Consider the following 8,426-nt stretch of genomic DNA (forward strand, 5'->3'; position numbering starts at 1 on the left):
CCTCCCATTTCACCTATCACCTTGTGCTTCTTCCTTCCCTCCCCTTACTTTCTTCTCTAACTCCTCATTGTTTTTTTTTCTAGTTCTGATGAAGAGTTTCGGCCTGAAAAGTCAACTGTACTCTTCTCCATGGATGCTTGCTGGCCTGCTAAGTTGCTCCAGCATTTTGTGCGTGTTGCTATGTTTTTGTAACCTTTTACAGATCCTGCAAATGGGTTCCTTAGAAATGGTATATTGTACTGATATTGTTTTCAGGAAAATTTACTGTAGAATCACAATATCTTGTCCTATTGTATAATTTGTAAGTTGATGTCTGCTGCATGTTTATCAAAGTAATTAATGCACATTGGTGGATTTTGATGAAGTAATAAACATGAAAATAGCAAATAGAGTATTTCTCTCCATGTGCTGTATCTGATACTTTTAACATAGCAGATAGTGAGGTAAGTCTCTACAGGGAAGATGTAGTTAAGTCTGAACACTCCTTCATAATATAAGTAGGTGTTAAACTCCTTGGGTTACTTTGATCTTAATTACTATTACCTGATTTTCCAGTTGTCCATAATTATTATGAATTTGTTGCTCTGTAAAGTGTTACATTTATAAAATTTTAAATAACTTCAGCTTCCTGCCAGAAACTACTTTCAGAGAGGGCACATTTGAAGAGAAATCTGATTTGTTTTGAAAATGCAAGCAGGGGCAATATATGTACTGATGATGTCAGCACATGGCAATATTTAAATTGGCACTGAGTTGTTTATGAAAGGCAAGCTTCCAGCAGTACTTGTTCTGTTACTTGGCAACTTGTCTTAGCTGGGCTGGAAAATCCAGCATGACTGATACCACCTTTAGGCATTGTATGATTGCTGTTTTCAGTCTTTGCTCTCGGGATATGTTATATATTAGGAATGGTGGCTAGATGGCATTCTACAAGGGAGCTGCAATCTTCAGATCGTGCTGTAGATTTTGATCTGGAGGAAATGATGGAAATAAGAATGCTGTTGTTGGTACTTGATGGGTGAAGAGTTTGAACACATGTAGTTTGGGTCAGAGGGAATAGGCCCGCTTTGGAAGAGTAGCACTCTACAATATAAGTGCAGGACAAACAAATTCAATGAGCTGAGGTAATTCAAGCCTCCCCATATCACACTTTCACTAGCTCTGCATCACTGTAGCTCCAGTAATTCAAAGACTTTCTTCAAAACACAGCAGCACACTCTATTAAACCACCTCCTTTCACTATTTGCAAACTTGGCATCTGCTCCTGTTATCAATTATTCCATTCCTAAAATTGTAGTACTGCTTGTCAGTAGAGTTTTAAATCATTCATTACAGTTGAATAAGAAGAACTACTCTTCAAATCAAGAGGAATCAGACTTGGTTGAATAATTAGTTAGAAGACAATCACCTTAATGGTTTGTTACTGCATGTTTTATTTATGGATGATCTGCCCTTTCAGCATAGTAATTTTAGCTAAGAATTTAATTGATGACCTTCATACCATGGGCCATTGATTGTACAGACTACTCATTATAAAGATCACATCAATTCATGCTGAATTCCCTAAGAGGTAATCCTTGGTTCAGAACTTCAAGCTGATCATTTCACTTCTGCCTATCTGTCAATAAAGGTTTGCCCTAAAAGTTAAATTCCAGACCTTTGGGATGCTATCAATGTTGTCTCACAGTATATTCAGGTCAACTAAAGTTAATAATATTGGCTGTCCTTATCTCAGTATTGTTCAAAATCTAAAATCTTATTTCAGAGGTTAGCACCATATTAACATCTTCAAATGAGAAATACATTTTGCAATGATCTATTAATTGGATTTATATTTTCTCATAACACCCAGCAGCAAGGTATCAATGTAGCATTTGAAAAGAGAAGTTAGATTCAGCCCATTGAGTGGCATCACAACATAGTGGTTAGCACAATGCTTTACAGTACAGGCAACCTGGGTTCAATTCCTGCTGCTGCCTGTAAGGCACTTGTACATTTTTGCCGTGACTGTGTTGGTTTCCTCCAGGTGCTCTGGTTTCCTCCCACAATCCGGAGACATAGAGGTTGGTAGGTTAATTGGTCATTGTGAATTGTCCTGTGATTAGACTAGGATTAAATCAGGGGATAACCGAGCAGCGAAGCTCTGTTGGCCGGAAGGGCCTACTTCATGCTGTATCTCAATAAATAAATAAATTCCTCCAGAATGTTTTGTACTTGAATGTCAGTGAACAAAATAGTTATCTTCTTCCACTTCAGGCTATTTTATTTCTCCATTAGTCAATGCTGCATTGCTGCAGAAAATAAGATTAATATTTAGATTTTCTTGGATGGTCTTGTATTTAATAAATTAACAGCTTGTTGGATTTTATTGCTCTTCTGTCCTTTAACTACAGACAGCATGTGATTAACTGAATCAAAGAAGACAGCTTTATTCGTGTAGGTGTGACAGAGTTTTATTGCATTCACCTTGCCAACAAGTATTCTGAAAAGTTTTTTGGAAAATCTGGGTTGTATGCTGTTTTTCTTGTTATAGGAAGAGAGGAGCAACACATTTTAATGGATATAATTTGACTATTAACTGATCTTAATAATATTATAGACTTCAGAACAAGGCAGAATTCTTTAATAATTATATCCAATTCTTTACTAAACTGAGCCACATACCAAAGCATAGAAAAAAACATCTGAATTCAAAAAGTTAATACAAGAGCTTTTATCCTGGAGAAAAGCAATCTAATTATTCATATTTTCTGCCACTGCTGAATAGAACTTTGCCAGCCTTAGAGAAAAAGATAATTCCCAAGGTTGTCTGTCTGCCAAATTGGGCTCCACAGCATAGTTGTTACAGCACTACACATGTTGATTTGCTTCCAGTTTCACAATGTGAATCGTGAGCACGCATTTTCAGTATGGCACATGATATTCAGCTAATTGGTGAGAGCATTAGCATGTACAATGCTTATGCATGCCAGAAGGGAGCAGGGGAGGCAAGTTGTGACAAGTTCTTGAGTACCTCTGTCTTGATAGCAATGCTGCCAAATTGGACTATGAAGATCCAGCTGACACCATCTGTTAAGTGAACATAGGGAGCACTGTCTTTAACAGCAGGAAATCTTACCCTGTCCCCTTGCACCACCTGCACTGTGCAATTTAACTAGATCCTCAAAGACTTGATTGTTGATGACTGGTTGATCACAAGTCAGTTGTGCTGATTTTTTTGAGTTTTGTTGATGGATATCACTGAAACCGTGAAACAGCACTAAGGTTTGAACAAGCCTGCAACAGTTACATTGGCTACCGTCAGCACAATGAGGATGGTGAGAAAGTAGAGAAGCTTCCAAGAATGCATTTCTTTACATAGTTTTTTTCATAAATTCTTTGTTTTTCTGTAAATGCCTGCAAATAAATTAATTTCAAGGTAGTATATGGTGAAATATACATACTTTCATAATAAGTTTTACTTTGACTTTGAAGAATGAGGTGCCTGGTCTGAAAAGGAGAGCATAGAAATGGGAGAGGACTATCCGTAGGAAGTCTTGCATGTCACCTACAGTACAGCACAAAAGTCTTAAACACCTGTAAAAAATAAATCTGTACAGCAAAATGCTTTCAAAATAATGAAAGGAAAAGTTTCTAAATATAAAATATAATACTATGAAGAGCAGTAAACAGTAAAAAAATACTAAATCAAATCAATATTTGGTGTAACCACCCTCTACCTTTAAAACTGCATCAATTCGCTTAGCTACACTGTCATGCCACCTTAGCAGAAAATAGGTTGATAGGTTTTCCAGGTGTCTTGGGGAACTTGCTGCAGCTCTTCTGCAGACTTTGGCTGGCTAGCTTGCTTCTGTCTCTCCAGGTAATCCCAGGCAGCCTTGACGATGTTGAGATCAGGGCTCTTTGGAGGCCACACCATCAGAAACCATATAAAAAATCTTGGGTGCCTAAGATTTCTTCATCATACTGTACATCTGGTTGACAGAGGTGTAAAGCTTGAGGACAGAGACCCTTCGTTGACATCTGCCACATGCTGCAGCTACATGTGAAACTGCTCAGAAAGCCCAGAGCTGCCTTTCATCTGGCAGTAAATGTCTTGCTACATTGAAAGCTTGCTCTGGATCTGTCCAGCCACGTGCAGACTGAGAAAAAGCACTGCCCAATGGTAGAAGGAACCATTGAATGCAATTGCATTCTTTTTGAGAAATCTAAACCCAAGTTCTGAGATCCACCATAACTAAAAGATAGAACTTTCTCTCCCTGTCCAGCTCATCTGTGTGCATGGCTAAAGGCTAATAATGCTGAATTCCACATATCATGAGAGCTTTCTAATTGATAATCAGCTGTGTCTGCCATTTTCTATCTGCTGCATTAAAGGGGACTTTACTAAAGAATCTACTTAACATCTGGCTCTTGGTAACAGGAAGAGAATGCAAGTATAATGCAAACTTTGATGTTGTTTGAAAAATAATAAATGAAGCAATGGGGGACCTAAGATAATGCTTTCACTTTCTGGTCTCCTCAAAACCTTTATGGAATGGTGCTGGATTGATCTTACTGTGTAAGAGTTTGTGTCACCTTCTATAACAAGGCATTATCCAGTCTTGACCTTTGCTGGCCACCAGAAAAAAAAAAGCAGTAGAAGAGGAACTTCACTGAGTCATTTCAGACTTTATCATACAGCTAATGTTGCTTGGTGGAGACTTGGACTTCAAGCAGCAAAAATTTAAGGATTGACAAAATACTTCCAAATCAAAGTGATGTGTGGCTTTGAGGTAAACTTATGAATGTTACTACTTACTTACAGAAAGTACTCATGCTTCCAGGTCTAGCATTCACATCTGAAGCAAGGGCTGTCAAACGAGCATTAGGGCTGCTGGTGGTGCTTTTCGTGTATGTTGGAATGAACCATTTCTATTTGAGGGGCAGTATTTCAATTTAAATTGATCTTTATTAAAATTGCAAGACTCTTGGTCTGTTCCTTCCAAAAAACAAAATGAGGTTCAGCTGTGAATGCTATTTCCTCAAAGAACTCTAACAGATTTGTCAGGTAAGATTTCCCTTTACAGAAACCATGCTGACTTTGACTTATTTTATTATTAATCTCCAAGGGTCTCAAAACCTCATCCTTAATAATAGACTCCTAAACTTTCCCAACCGCTGAGGTCAGGCAAACTGCCCTATAATTTCCTATCTTTTGCCTTCCTCCCTTCTTAAAGTGTGGAGTGACATTTGCAACTTTACAGTCCTCCATAACCATTGCCAGAATCAAGAGATTCTTGACAGATTATAACCAATTCACTCGTTATCTCCTCAACAACCTCTCTCAGCACTCTGGGATGTAGCCTATGTACTCCAGGAAACTTATCCACTTTAAGTCCTTTTAGTTTGCCTAGTACTTTTTTATGCAAAAGCAGCGTGTTCTGCTTTTAGGATGTTTTGGTTTCGGCTAAAAGAAGAGAAGTCATCTGCCTACATTTTCAGGTTGGAGAAAATGCAGCATTGCTTGTGCCACAAAGGGGCATTCAACTGTCTGAAAGAAATTGCTTCAGGGTGCAGCAAGTGTGAAGGATGTGTTGTCACCTGATGTGATTGCTCAACGTATTTGAATGACCCTCACGATGTGCCCTCCACCATCTTTTACCTAGTTTCAAGAAATTAGAGAGGAGGAAAACAATTCCAAAAGTCCAGTAGTGTCTCCTGAAGCAGCCTCTGTTGCCCCGATGCCACGGGATGGAGATTTTGAGGAATGAGGTGTACAACTTTCGAGAAGAGCTGATTGGATGAATGTCTGCTTTTGTTTCAGCTAAACATGATACATCTGTTGAGAAACCTGGCTCACCTGTAGGACTTGCAATGCAATGGAATGCCTCTGAAAAGGGGCTCTTAACTAGAGAGGTGAAGGTTATTTTCTGTTAGAACTGCAGGAAGACGGATATTTCAAGCAAGACTGAGTGAGACAAGAAAATCTTCAAAAAGTAAGTCAGTGGTTAATCAAACAGAAAAGGAAAGAGGCAGAACTATGGAGGGATCGAGTAAAGGAAGGGGCTGGTGTTTCAGAGCTTTTCAATGCATTAAGGGACATATTAAAGTGCCAAACACTATTCCTGAAAGATTAATAGGACCAAGTTCTTATGTATCCATATAGATTGAAGGTGTTTATGCTAGAGCTATGCTTGTCACAGGGTCTCAAGTTACTTTGCTTTATTGACCCTTTTACAACCGGTATTGGGTGCATCTACCATTGACGATGCTCAGTGCCTTTGAGATTTGGCGGTTAGTACTGATGAGTACCCATATGATGATTACTTGTCATTGAAACTTGAGTTTTCAGAAGCAGGTTTGGAGTAACTGAGACTATTGACACCAGTGTAGGTCTGTCTGGACCTGGTTGAAAAGGGTGATGCTTCCATTCTTATGGGAACAAATACTTCCATTGTGAGAAGGCTGGTTGGAACATGCAAGGAAAGAAATGGAGATAAATTTTTGAAAACCTTGTCTATTCACTCTGTGTTCAGAGCTGCTTTTAAGAAGGTGCAAGTTCCCCCTAAGCAGGATGATGATTAGAGATGAAGAACATGTGGTCCACCCAGTCTAAACCTGTCATGTTACATCCTGTAGGTGCAGCTACAATGAGGGGAATCCCAAAATTTTTCAGAATGCCCTATGGGTCAGCCATTCAAGTGGATGCTCCTGATAATCAAGAAGAAGAGTTATGCTTACCTGCAGGAGCACCAGGAAGACCTTAACTGCAGACATCTTTGGCAGGCAATACAAACTATGCCAACAGGTGATTATCAGGAACAATTTAGGGTTACCCTCAGAGGTGGGGTGTCAACTGCTCCTCTTTTTCTCGTGATGGTTGTGTTTAGTTTTCCAGGGGAAACAGAAGAAAAACAGTCTCCTGGATCAAGGATGTGACTTGGGTGACTCACTGATACTCGAGGATTGAACAAGTAGATTAACTGAGAAGATGTTGGAATGTGAAGATGCCTTAGCTACTGACGAGTCTGATTTTAGTTGCTCCAAGAATACTTGCCACACTCTCATAGTGACCGAGGACACCCCTTCCCAAAAGAGTCTCCCCAGTTAGCATCAGCTGAGATCGAAGATGTTCAACAGCACCAGCTTAAACAGAAGAAAGTTAAGTTCAGTCAGGGGATGGGTCCTGAGCTGCCGGAAGGTATGAGTGATAGACAGAAGGAGGCATCCCCTTGAAAACAGGAAAGCTGGAGAAGCTGAAGATGAGATAAGGAAGCTTAAATCGAGTTTTCTTTAAATGGAACATCACAACCTTCCTGTTTGGCTGAATCCCGAGTCATACCGACCCTAGATGTACATTATTTAAGAAAGGTGCCCTTCTGTCCTCTGAGTCCCATGGCTGTTAGCAGAGCCAGCTAATGGGCCAGGTTTGCATAAGGGCCCAGTGAGGGAGTTGCAATAAAAAATGGTGGTCCTACACCCTATATATAAATTAAAAATAATAAGCACTGGGATAAAGTTTCTCTATTTCACTCCAGTTTCCATCCCTTCTATATTCTGTCCACAATCATCTTACTTTCTACTTAATAGCAACTAATGAATGCCAGTGATTTCCTTCGAATTTTCTGGGCGCAACCAATATTATTCAATCCTTGCAAATGAGTAAGATAGGAAATGAGGTTAAGTTGACAGTTAGATGAAGATTGATTGGAAGTTGTTTGAATGGAACATAAGCTCAGCCTCATCAATTCCTTTCTATTTGTTGATGCTGGCAAGGATACAATATACTTTCAATCTCCATTATCATTTTATCACACACCTTTTCACTACATCTTATAACAAACAACAACTAACTCAACACGGATTAATCATAAGCACATTTATTTTTCTTGCTGCAGGGGAAGACCATCACTGCACAAATGCCAGTGATAGCTTCAACGAAACGGATAACTTAATTACTCCTTTATACCCATGTGTTAGCTTCAATTCAAGAGCATTCTGTAAATCTGCTTAATCAGTATTCTTGGCATTTTTGCAGTAATGCATCTGCTTGTCTTTCTGCAGTTTGTAATATACCCAAAGTCCATTGGCATAATGTTGCATGAACACTATTAGCCAAGCACTCTGGCAGAATTCGGGTTCCATTTTGTTACTTGCAGCAAAAAAATCCACTTTATTACTACAAGTAAAGTATATTTCCACACCCCTAAAATTAAACTGCATGCTGAGTAATTTCAGAGGGCAATTAAGAAAGGCCAAGTTGGTCAGGCTGAGTGATGATGGCATTTTTTTCCCCCTGACGAACATCTATCTGCTGGTTTTTAGACAACAAAAAACTGGCAGGTTTATAGTCAGCATTACTGAAATGCTGCCTGGGATTTTATGACTTTTAGTTGTTCCAAATGGCTTGTGTCTCTGCATAGTATGGGGTCATCTTTCTACTG

The sequence above is a fragment of the Hypanus sabinus genome, chromosome 9 (genome assembly GCF_030144855.1).
Source record: "Hypanus sabinus isolate sHypSab1 chromosome 9, sHypSab1.hap1, whole genome shotgun sequence".
Classification (NCBI taxonomy): domain Eukaryota; kingdom Metazoa; phylum Chordata; class Chondrichthyes; order Myliobatiformes; family Dasyatidae; genus Hypanus; species Hypanus sabinus.